The sequence below is a fragment of the Siphateles boraxobius genome, unplaced genomic scaffold, assembly GCF_051911475.1.
Source record: "Siphateles boraxobius isolate OS27281-9 unplaced genomic scaffold, OSU_SipBor_1 19, whole genome shotgun sequence".
Lineage (NCBI taxonomy): Eukaryota > Metazoa > Chordata > Actinopteri > Cypriniformes > Leuciscidae > Siphateles > Siphateles boraxobius.
Genome location: NW_027508799.1, coordinates 27,290,750 through 27,301,036, shown reverse-complemented (window position 1 = coordinate 27,301,036; position 10,287 = coordinate 27,290,750). Strand labels below are relative to the sequence as shown.

At 38.1% G+C, this 10,287-nt stretch overlaps 1 protein-coding gene across 1 annotated transcript in view; it reads left to right on the top strand.

Moving 5' to 3' along the window:
* Positions 1-2,969: 2,969 nt before the first annotated feature.
* The window catches only part of sema3aa (sema domain, immunoglobulin domain (Ig), short basic domain, secreted, (semaphorin) 3Aa), a 93,563-nt gene continuing 86,245 nt past the window's right edge, over positions 2,970-10,287 (top strand). The window contains exon 1 of the mRNA XM_077234681.1: positions 2,970-3,059. The gene's annotated coding sequence lies outside the window, so the exon portion shown is untranslated. The remainder of the gene's footprint in view (positions 3,060-10,287) is intronic.

Below are 10,287 nucleotides of genomic sequence, written 5' to 3'. Positions count from 1 at the left end.
GTAAACTTTATCCATGATGTGGTTGATAATGGACTGTGGTACAGAAACTTGGTTTACTCTGGCTATTCTCTGCCGTCTCAGACGACGATGTTTGTCCCGTTTTAGCCACCTTAGCTTCTTCGAAAGGGAGGGGTGAGCGGTGGGCTGAGCCCTTAGTGTAAACTCGCAACCGAACCGCTAGATGTCGCTAAAAATCACACACTGCACCTTTAAGGAAGAACATTTATTTATTTACGATACATTATCCATTCACAAAGAAAATTGGTGTCCAATTTTAGAAAGGTTGGATTTTTCCTCATTTTTTGAGGAAGGCATTGAGATCAATTTCCAGATTTTTTTTACCTCTTTTTATCCAACTTTAGCATGGGTGTATTCACGTATACTAAGCACTGTAGATGTAATGAAGACATTATGTGTATTCTGAGTGGCAGTTTCTCTCTGTAGATGATGTATTTGATGAGGTTATGGTACGGGACACTATCTGAAATAAACATTTGAGTTTAGAGTTACATTGTGTCCCTTCCATTTGATTATGTAAAAACAATTATGTTCATGAAGGCCAAAATTAGCAAAAATGGACAGAATGAGCCTTTTACCATATTAAAAGGAAAAGGTGATATTAAGTCATGGTATGGCTTTTATTGTTGTTGTTTTTGTGTATGTGTGTGTGTGTGTGTGTGTGTGTGTGTGTGTGTGTGTGTGTGTGTGTGTGTGTGTGTGTGTGTGTGTGTGTGTGTGTGTGTGTGTGGCCTGGTAAACCCTACATTATGGGGACAAAATGTCCCCATAAGGATGGCAATATCTGAAATCCTTGTTCGTGTGGGGACATTTTTTGGTCCCCATGAGGAAAACAGCTTATAAATCATACTAAGTGATGTTTTTTGAAAATGTAAAAATGCAGAAAGTTTTCTGTGATGGGTAGGTTTAGGGGTAGGGTTAGTGTAAGGGAATAGAATATACAGTTTGTACAGTATAAAAATCATTATGTCTATGGAAAGTCCCCATAAAACATGGAAACACTACGTGTGTGTGTGTGTGTGTGTGTGTGTGTGTGTGTGTGTGTGTGTGTGTGTGTGTGTGTGTGTGTGTGTGTGTGTGTGTGTGTGTGTGTGTGTGTGACTGGGTATGTTTAGGCATAAAGTCATAATAAAAAAAATGGTTCATAAATTCCATATCTCTGTTACTTACTTTGTGGAGAAGAGAAGAGTATCCTTAGCTGAACAGTGCTGCTCGCACTACATGTTCTGTTAAACTAAAAGAGAAAAAGACATGATTGTTGGGAAATGATTGTTACAATTTTTAAAGTTATAATTTATAGACTTTTTAATAAATAAATAATTTACCTGTTGAGAGTGTGTTGACAGGCTGTGTAGTAAATGAAATTGTATAGCTGTGCTCCAGAAAATCAGTAATAAGGAGGCTTTGACAGTTACAGATTTGAAAAACAAAAAGGCGGGAATAAAGAACCCTAAAGCAAAGAGTATTCGTAGTGTTAAGGGAACTAAATTGTAGTTTCTAGTTTTTAATATCTCTATAGCCCTTAACTAAAACGGCAAGTTGAATAATGTACAACAAAATAATCCTTATGGATCAGTTTATAATAAAATAATTTCGTCATAGAACATGAAGCTGTCAAATAGGCTATTTAGCCCAATAACTTTTGGGGATAACTCCCGTTTTCATACACAGCACAATTTTACAACACCAGGAACAACAGCCCATGTTCCTCATTAAATGATTAACAAATTCATTGAAAAAGCCAAAACAAAATGAACAGTGAGTAGATGAAAGGGACAACACATTAGTCAAGAGAGAATATTTAATAGTAATAGAAAATCATCACAAAATTAACAGTAATAAAATTGGTGATGGTAAGTAGATCACATCATTTCTGGCTGCATTAACTTACAACAAATCAAACATTGTGCAAGTAAAGTGCACACATTTACTACAAATATAATGGCAACGGTAAGTATATTAGCTGTTCTATATGTTTTAGTCTTTAGTTTTATTATAATTTAATTCATCTTGACTGATAAAAACTTTGCACAACACATGTTACATTTGGGTCCGTAATAAATGATGACTTCTGACTCTATTGAATAGTTTTGACATGTCAACAAGAGTGTTTTTGCACTTTTCCTTGTCACACTCAACTGTACAGTTGTGCTAACGGTAAAACCGTTGGTTCAGTCCAAAATGGCGTCAGCACCATCTAGCGATTGTTATCAAAACTGCAACGGAGTTTCGCCTCTTGGTACTTCTATACTTTGCCTAAACTCTAACACAAAGAAACATTTCAGCATATAAAGAGTTCTTCAGGACGATACGGTACAAAATAGAACTGTTACTGCGTGTAAAGAACTTTTAAAGAACCATATTTGTTTTAGAGTGTACAAGGTGCACATTAAATACAATTAACTGTATGCCATTTTCCCAAAGGTAGTCAACATTCTGCCATATAAAATCTGTAAATAAACAGAAAGCAATTCAGAGTCACTCTTTCACTTTTCTAAGTAAGTTAGGTAGAAGATTGAGAGGAGACAAAAGCTTTCTCGGTTCATTAGCTATTGTTTGCATTGCTAAATGCTGGGCTAAGAGACTGTAGTTAGCATTCTGTGGTATAAAATATGTAAATAAACTTAAACATTGTAAAGTAATTCAAAGTCTCTCATTCACTTTGTCATTTTTATCTTGGCATGTTATTGCGTGTTAATTAAAAAGCTCTCTCAGGTAATCACGGCTAATTGCTACAATGTAATTAAATGCATAAGTACAGCAAAACTAAAAGACATCAATTTTATGGAAGTAATTATGTTTGCTGTAGTGGCATGCCATGAAAAACAGGAACATGCTTGCAGATCATGGACGTAATTCATCTTTAATTTAGCTTAAAATGTTTAATAATGAGTGATATGTTATTGTCTTTCTTTCAGTAAGGACTAACATCACTTTTCCTGTCTTTAACAAAGATGTCGCAAAGTTTGTCTTGTGATGCAGAAGAACTGCAGTTGGCCACACAGCAGATGTGATTGAACTGAGACAAGTAATTCATCCAGGTAAGTGAATAAGCTAAGAGCTCTTACACAGCTGGAATTAATATGTCCTTAAGAACAATCCGAATGAATATATAATTACAGTGGTTGAAGCGTGAGGTAATTACACTTCAGTGTGCCTTTAGAACGGCTGGTGTTGAATCCCCAATGCTGTTTATAAACGAAAAACCTGCAGATCCAGAACTACGGCGCTTAAGAATGTCGGTGCCAGTTTTATTGGACGATGTTTGAAGTTATATGATTACGAGCTGAAGTTGTAAATGTGGGAAAGAAGGCTGATAAAACCAGCCTATATTTGCACGTTCTTAACCTTTTGCCTTTGACGACAGTGTTGATTTATGCGTTTGTCTTGTTTTCCTTCGGATCCAGAATCAAAGGCTTACAGTGGATTCGGATCATTGACCTGTCAATGGATAAAAAATGAGTCTTTTCTTTTGGCCGACACACTTCTAATTAATCACACAATTTCTTTGGAGACAATGGCACTGTGTTTCTTGGTGTATGAGCTGCACAACAGCGGCTCAGTATGTTTACGGCGCATTTATCAGTTTTCTTTCTAAATGACAGTACAAACCACAAGCATACAAGAAATGGAAGATTCTCCCAAGGCCGTGTGTTTTTGCTAACTGAGCGTGACTGCCAAGACCCTTAAGCAGAGTGTGAAGGAACTGCGTTTAAAGAAAACAAATGGTGACTGGCAGCCATATGTATGTGGTAGCTAAACAAAACTCTTTTTCGTGCATGCTCCTATGTGTAAATAAGGAAAAATGCTGTAGTTTCTCCAGTTCAGTTCAGCAAACCCTTCTAGACCTCTTTTCCTGTCTCGTTATGATGCGTTCGCCATGCGATTGTGGAGGCTTTTGTGTGTTTAGCAGTTCCCTGAATGCAGCGTCAGCCGGTGCGGCGTGATTGGGCTGTTGGGGATGGTGATTGAGTTTGAAATGGAGTAGGTCAGCCCCAGGGTATCTGAACAGGCTTAATGGACCTGTTTGAGACCTGCAGGGGCCACGAGCAGTGGGGGTCACCATAGGGTCATGTTTACTCAGAGCCTTCCAGAGCGTGCCGCATGCCAATCCATTTTCCCCCAGCCTGGACAAGTGCAGCACCGCATCTGGATGCCATTGGGGGGGGGCTGGACCTATGCATAATCCTGCCAGGAAAGTGGAGAGGAGGTAGTGGGGTTTCAGTAAAGCACATTTTGAAACAGGGAAAGGTTGCTTATTTCAATACACTGTGGGGGTTTCGGTACAAACGACCCTCTGCGCTGCTTACCGTCAGATTTCTCCAACGCTCTCGAAAGTGACGTATTTATGGCGATGTGTGCTCTGGTTTGAGATTGCTTAGGTCGGCTGCACCACATTTCATTTTCAAGCCACACCGTATAGCCAGTCACATCTCATTAAGTTTGGGGCAGCTTTCTGAATGTGCTCCAGCAGTTAACAGGAGTAGTGAAGCGAGCCAGAGCGACTGGAACGGCGAGGTGAGGAGTGTAGGGCTGAATGTGTGGCGGAGAATGAGAGGAAGGTGAGAAGCTTGGCATGTGGCGAACTGGGTGTCGCTTGGCGGTGGAGCTCTTGGCATCATTAATGAGTAAAAAAGTGAGCCTGAAACCACTGGACTGTGACTGCGCAGGCATAATCAATAGTTGGAAATGAAACTTGTGTAGATCATAAAAATATGAACAGCGCCATTCACCGACAGTACTTTATGGTGTCTCAGAGAGTCTTAAAATTTTGTAGTTTGTGGTGCAGTTTTACATTTTTGCTAACATACATAAACCTGGATGGCAGACCTCTGGGAATAAGCGGGAAAGGAATGTGTATCGCTACAAACATAAGCTCTCTTTTTTGGGTATTTAATCATTTTAAATACCTGTATAGAATTCAATACAGGCACAAATCAAGCTCTGTGGGAGTGAGTAGATGGTTATATGTGTAAGTAGAGGTTACAGTTCCTCAGTCTCTAGCGGGTGCACTTATGGTACTGTATTCTGGTCTAAATTTACAGCATAATTTTCCAGAAATGCACAGAACTTCAGGGACTTCTATGAGAAGTTAATGCTTAGTAAACAGTGATATATCTATAAGACTTTTCACTTCAGACTGAAAATTATTTAAGCGACTTAATGTGTTATTTTGCTTGTCCATAAACATGGCTGTCATTGTGAATAGGATCTAGACTACAGTTCATAATGTATTCCTTTTTTAATTGAAATAATTACAACGTTTGCTTATATAATTTAATTAATATTTTTATTCAATGAATAACACATGTGAAGTGATTTTAATTTAAAGATATTTTAGAGTTACTTTATATTAGAGGTGGGCATAGATTAATTTTTTTAATCTAGATTAATTTCATCTTTAGCGATTTGTCATCAAACAAACTGTTTATTAATTGAACAAGTAGGCTAACATGTTTTTGTCATTTTTTTTTACATAGTAGGCTAATTGGAAGAAGAAAAAAACAATAAACACGACGTAGCTACAGTCCGTTTTTGCATCGCCAAACCAGATGCTCGTTACATCAAAAAATGTCATATGTCATAATGATTTTATGTGAACCTGCCTTTACCGGCAATAGCCTCCTCCTTTTTAAACAAATTAGTTTTCAATCAATGTAAACTATTCGTGTGACTATGCCCCTGCACAATACACACACATTACCGTGGGATGGCGGGTGTTCATTTCATAAACTGTACACAATGGTAGTTTATTTAACCTGTTAACCTTTGCCAGTGCGCCGACGCTCTGAAGCGTTTTTTTTTTTTTTTTTTTGTAGTCTATAAATTAATGTATATGTCCAAAAAAGAGATAATGTCATACTTTTTAGTAGTGCTATCGTGGCGTAATAATCTGTTTGGTTGTAAAATATATTACCTGAATGAAATGAAATCGAATGTATCGTCCTGTGGAATCATTCACAGACAGCTTACGAAGATGTTCAACTAATAAAGATCTTCATCGCTGGCAAAAATATGATGCATTTGCAGATTTGCTTTTACTAGACTAAACTGTAGATCCACGGCCACTTCGTCCAACGCTCTTGATGTTCTTAAATCTTCCTGTTACGAATCCGAGTCGAGTGTGATTGAACGCGATTCAGACGATGCAGTGCGTGAGGAACTGAACAGATCATTCAGACTGATTCGCGAACCGATTTAGACAGATCTGCCAACTTGTTTGATGAAGTCTTTGAACTGAATTGACTCAAAAGAGTGATTCATTTGTAAATTGAGCATCGCTCATGCCCATAAAAAGATACAGTGCGCTTGGAATAAACTAATTTAACAACATGTAATTGCATTAAAATAAAGTAACGAGAGGAACGTTGCCTAACGTAACATGTAAAAGTATACACCTTGTGTCCCTGACAGGAAAATACCCTGCTGCGCGATCTGTGACAGTAGGCGCGGCGTCAATTATGTCAAATATACTAGGCTACACACGGAATTGCGCGAAAATATAACGATATTCGAAAAAGCTATTTTATGATCCCAACCCAACTTTGAGAATAGATTAACGGCGATATTTTTTTTATCGCCCGATAAGAGTCTCACGTTAACGCAGCACATTAACGCCGATAACGGCCCACCACTACTTTATATATATATATATTTATATATATCTCAGAATGGGAAAGAAAGGTGATTTAAGCAATTTTGAGCGTTGTTGGTACCAGACGGGCCGGTCTGAGTATTTCACAATCTGCTCAGTTACTGGGATTTACACCCACAACCATTTCTAGGGTTTACAAAGAATAGTGTGAAAAGGGAAAAAACATCCAGTCCTGTGGGCGAAAGTACCTTGTTGATGCTAGAGGTCAGAGGAGAATGGGCCGACTGATTCAAGCTGATAGAAGAGCAACTTTGACTGAAATAACCACTCGTTACAACCGAGGTATGCAGCAAAGCATTTGTGAATCCACAACAAGCACAACCTTGAGGCGGATGGGGTACAACAGCAGAAGACCCCACCGGGTACCACTCATCTCCACTGCAAATAGGAAAAAGAGGCTACAATTTGCAAGAGCTCACCAAAATTGGACAGTTGAATACTGGAAAAATTTTGCCTGGTCTGATGAGTCTCGATTTCTGTTGAGACATTCAGATGGTAGAGTCAGAATTTGGCGTAAACCGAATGAGAACATGGATCCATCATGCCTTGTTACCACTGTGCAGGCTGGTGGTGGTGGTGTAATGGTGTGGGGGATGTTTTCTTGGCACACTTTAGGCCCCTTAGTGCCAATTGGGCATCTTTAAATGCCACGGCCTACCTGAGCATTGTTTCTGACCATGTCCATCCCTTTATGGCCACCATGTACCCATCCTCTGATGGCTACTTCCAGCAGGATAATGCACCATGTCACAAAGCTCGAATCATTTCAAATTGTTTCTTGAACATGACAATGAGTTCACTGTAATAAAATGGCCCCCAGAGTCACCAGATCTCAACCCAATAGAGCATCTTTGGGATGTGGTGGAACGGGAGCTTCGTGCCCTGGATGTGCATGCCACAAATCCCCATCAAGTGCAAGATGCTATCCTATCAATATGGGCCAACATTTCTAAAGAATGCTTTCAGCACCTTGTTGAATCAGTGCCACGTAGAATTAAGACAGTTCTGAAGGCGAAAGGGGGTCAAACTCAGTATTAGTATGGTGTTCCAAATAATCCTTTAGGTGAGTGTATTTCTATTTATATATTATATATTTTGATATTTTGTTTATTTTTAATTAAAATTTTAAATTTGGGTAGAAGTAAGAAATAATTATTGGCAGTTTTATCCTAGAACAGCAATCATACGCAGTAGATTAAAAGACACGAGTAATTCCACCATGAGACCTCTCGCTATATATCGCTATTTTTTTATTCATTTAATTATATGGTATACCATATGCATACACCATCTCTAAGCTTCCCCTAGTTCTTACACACACAGCAAACTTTAGAATATAAAACCGGTTTGAATGTGTAATATCCACAACAGATTTAAAGGTCAGGATGGCTTGTATCAGCTATATAGGAATGTGTGGCCATACAGAGAACATCAGCAGTCTGAAGGGTTTGTTTATGGCACATTAGCGTGTTGTGTCGGCATTAGTCTAGCTTGAGCAAATCAGGTTAATCTTTTCAACCCTTCCTCAGAAGACAAGGCCTGTCCTGTGAGATTTACCTGGGATTAGAGCCGTTTATACACCAAATCCTAGTTTAGGAACGTACACACAATTCTACTCCCTCAATATAGCTGCCACGTGACCCTTTCAGAAGCACAGAAGACCCCTAAAGGAAGCTGTGATTGACTAAAGGTGAAAATCAGTTAATTCAGACAGGAATGCATTCATATCCGTATCCTGCTGCCTCAGGAGGAGCTCCTGAAAGCTGGAGCACAAGGTGTTTGGTTCATGATCCTCATACTTCTTCTCTCAAGGTGCTGTTGACATGTGAGGGTATTTGAGCAAGCTGAGGGTTATATGGTGGAGCTCCAGGGGGACGCCACTCAGGTATCAGGCTCTGATGTGTGTGTGATAGACTGTGAGACTGTTAAACCCTGACCTGGCTGTAGAGAAATGAAAACCAGCTGAGGGGGGGCGCCTGCATCGCTCTGTGCCGAAGCTGGCGTGAGCTGTCTGTGTGCGAGAGAAAGAAATGAGCACAGGGAGGACAGGTAAAGTGAAGAATATTCAGATGACAGATGGTGCTGGGAGATAGCGGTAACTTTATGAACTGACTTTTTGTTGACTGAGAAAAGGCAGAAAGTGCAAGATAGGAAAAGCCAATAAACTCCCGAGAGAAGAAGAGTGCTTTGTGATTTGTTCACCCACACTGATAACAGCCTAATCTGTCAATCTAATCTTAGAATGTGTCTCAATAATTTGTTAAGTGCCTACACTTGTTAAAATAAATTTGTTAAAGTGTTAATGTCTATTCTTTAGAGGTTGAATAATTTAAATGACCTTTTCATTGACTTGAAAAAAAGATACCGGCAATTTTTTGAAATTATTTTATTTAATTATATATTATATTCTATTGCTTTAACAAATCAATAAAAAAAAGAAAATCTAAATAATTTTCACTGGCCATTCTTACCTGCCAGAAAATGTTATTTTTATTGTAAAATTGAAAATTGTATCCTAAAATAGTGTTATTAATTATTTTATTCATTGATAATGAGCATATTTTTATGATTAGTTACACTTTTTTCTACATTGTTAAAAATGTCTTTTTTTTATTTTATTTTATTATTTTTTTTAGTCAATTGGGATTGGCCATAAATATTCCTGACTGGCCAGGAAATTGTATTTTTGTTAAAAAATATTATATGAAAGTTATATTATTATTATTATTATTATTTTGGTTTAATGCGAGGAATGATCCACATATGTATCTTCACAAGACATTTTGAAGCTCTGTATAAAATGACTTTATTATTCAGTATTTTTATCTTTCTATCTAAAAACAATGTAAATTTACTATAAATAACTAGAAATGTGTTGAATAATAAGACTTGCTTTTAGAGAGTATATAATGTATCTACCGTTTATTTTTCTTACCCCATTGGCGAATCATTGTTCTTGTTTTACGCATAAACCTTTCTAAATGTAGTTAGATTTATGCTAAAAACAAGTAACAATTTGTGTTTTCGAGATAAACGAATGATGGCAAATTTTCCACTAATATAAAAGCCATTAGAAGAATCACAGCAGATGTTTTCATTTGCAGACAGTTTGTATGTCTTTGAATAGCTTGTCAGATTCTGCTTACAAACAGTTCAGTTTCATGTGGTTTTCCTGATTTCCCCCGTCCCTCTCTGTAAGGTGAAAGGTCACGCTGGTGCTGTACTGACCTGCTCTCTGTCTTATCAGGTATGTCAGGTTTAATGGCACGTGGGGGCTCGGTTCCTCTGGGAATACATTCATTTGGAATTACGAGAAACAGATGAAGACACTAGCTGTGACTCGGATGTTGCATTGCTTCATCCGGTATTCATCTACAGCTGTTCGACAGTGTTTTATGCAACATGGGTTTACTGTAATTTAGTGAATTCCTCTTGTGCAAAAACACATCCAGGCAGCTTTCTTAGAGTTTCCTAACAAGTCATTAAAAGCATTCATTTCCCGTGGCACAAAGGGGGCTATTGTTCTACTCCAGTCTCCATTTTTACTGTCACAACATTTTCATTTTTTTCATTACTTCAAGATGGGAGTTACATGAGAGCGTCTGTTACTCTAA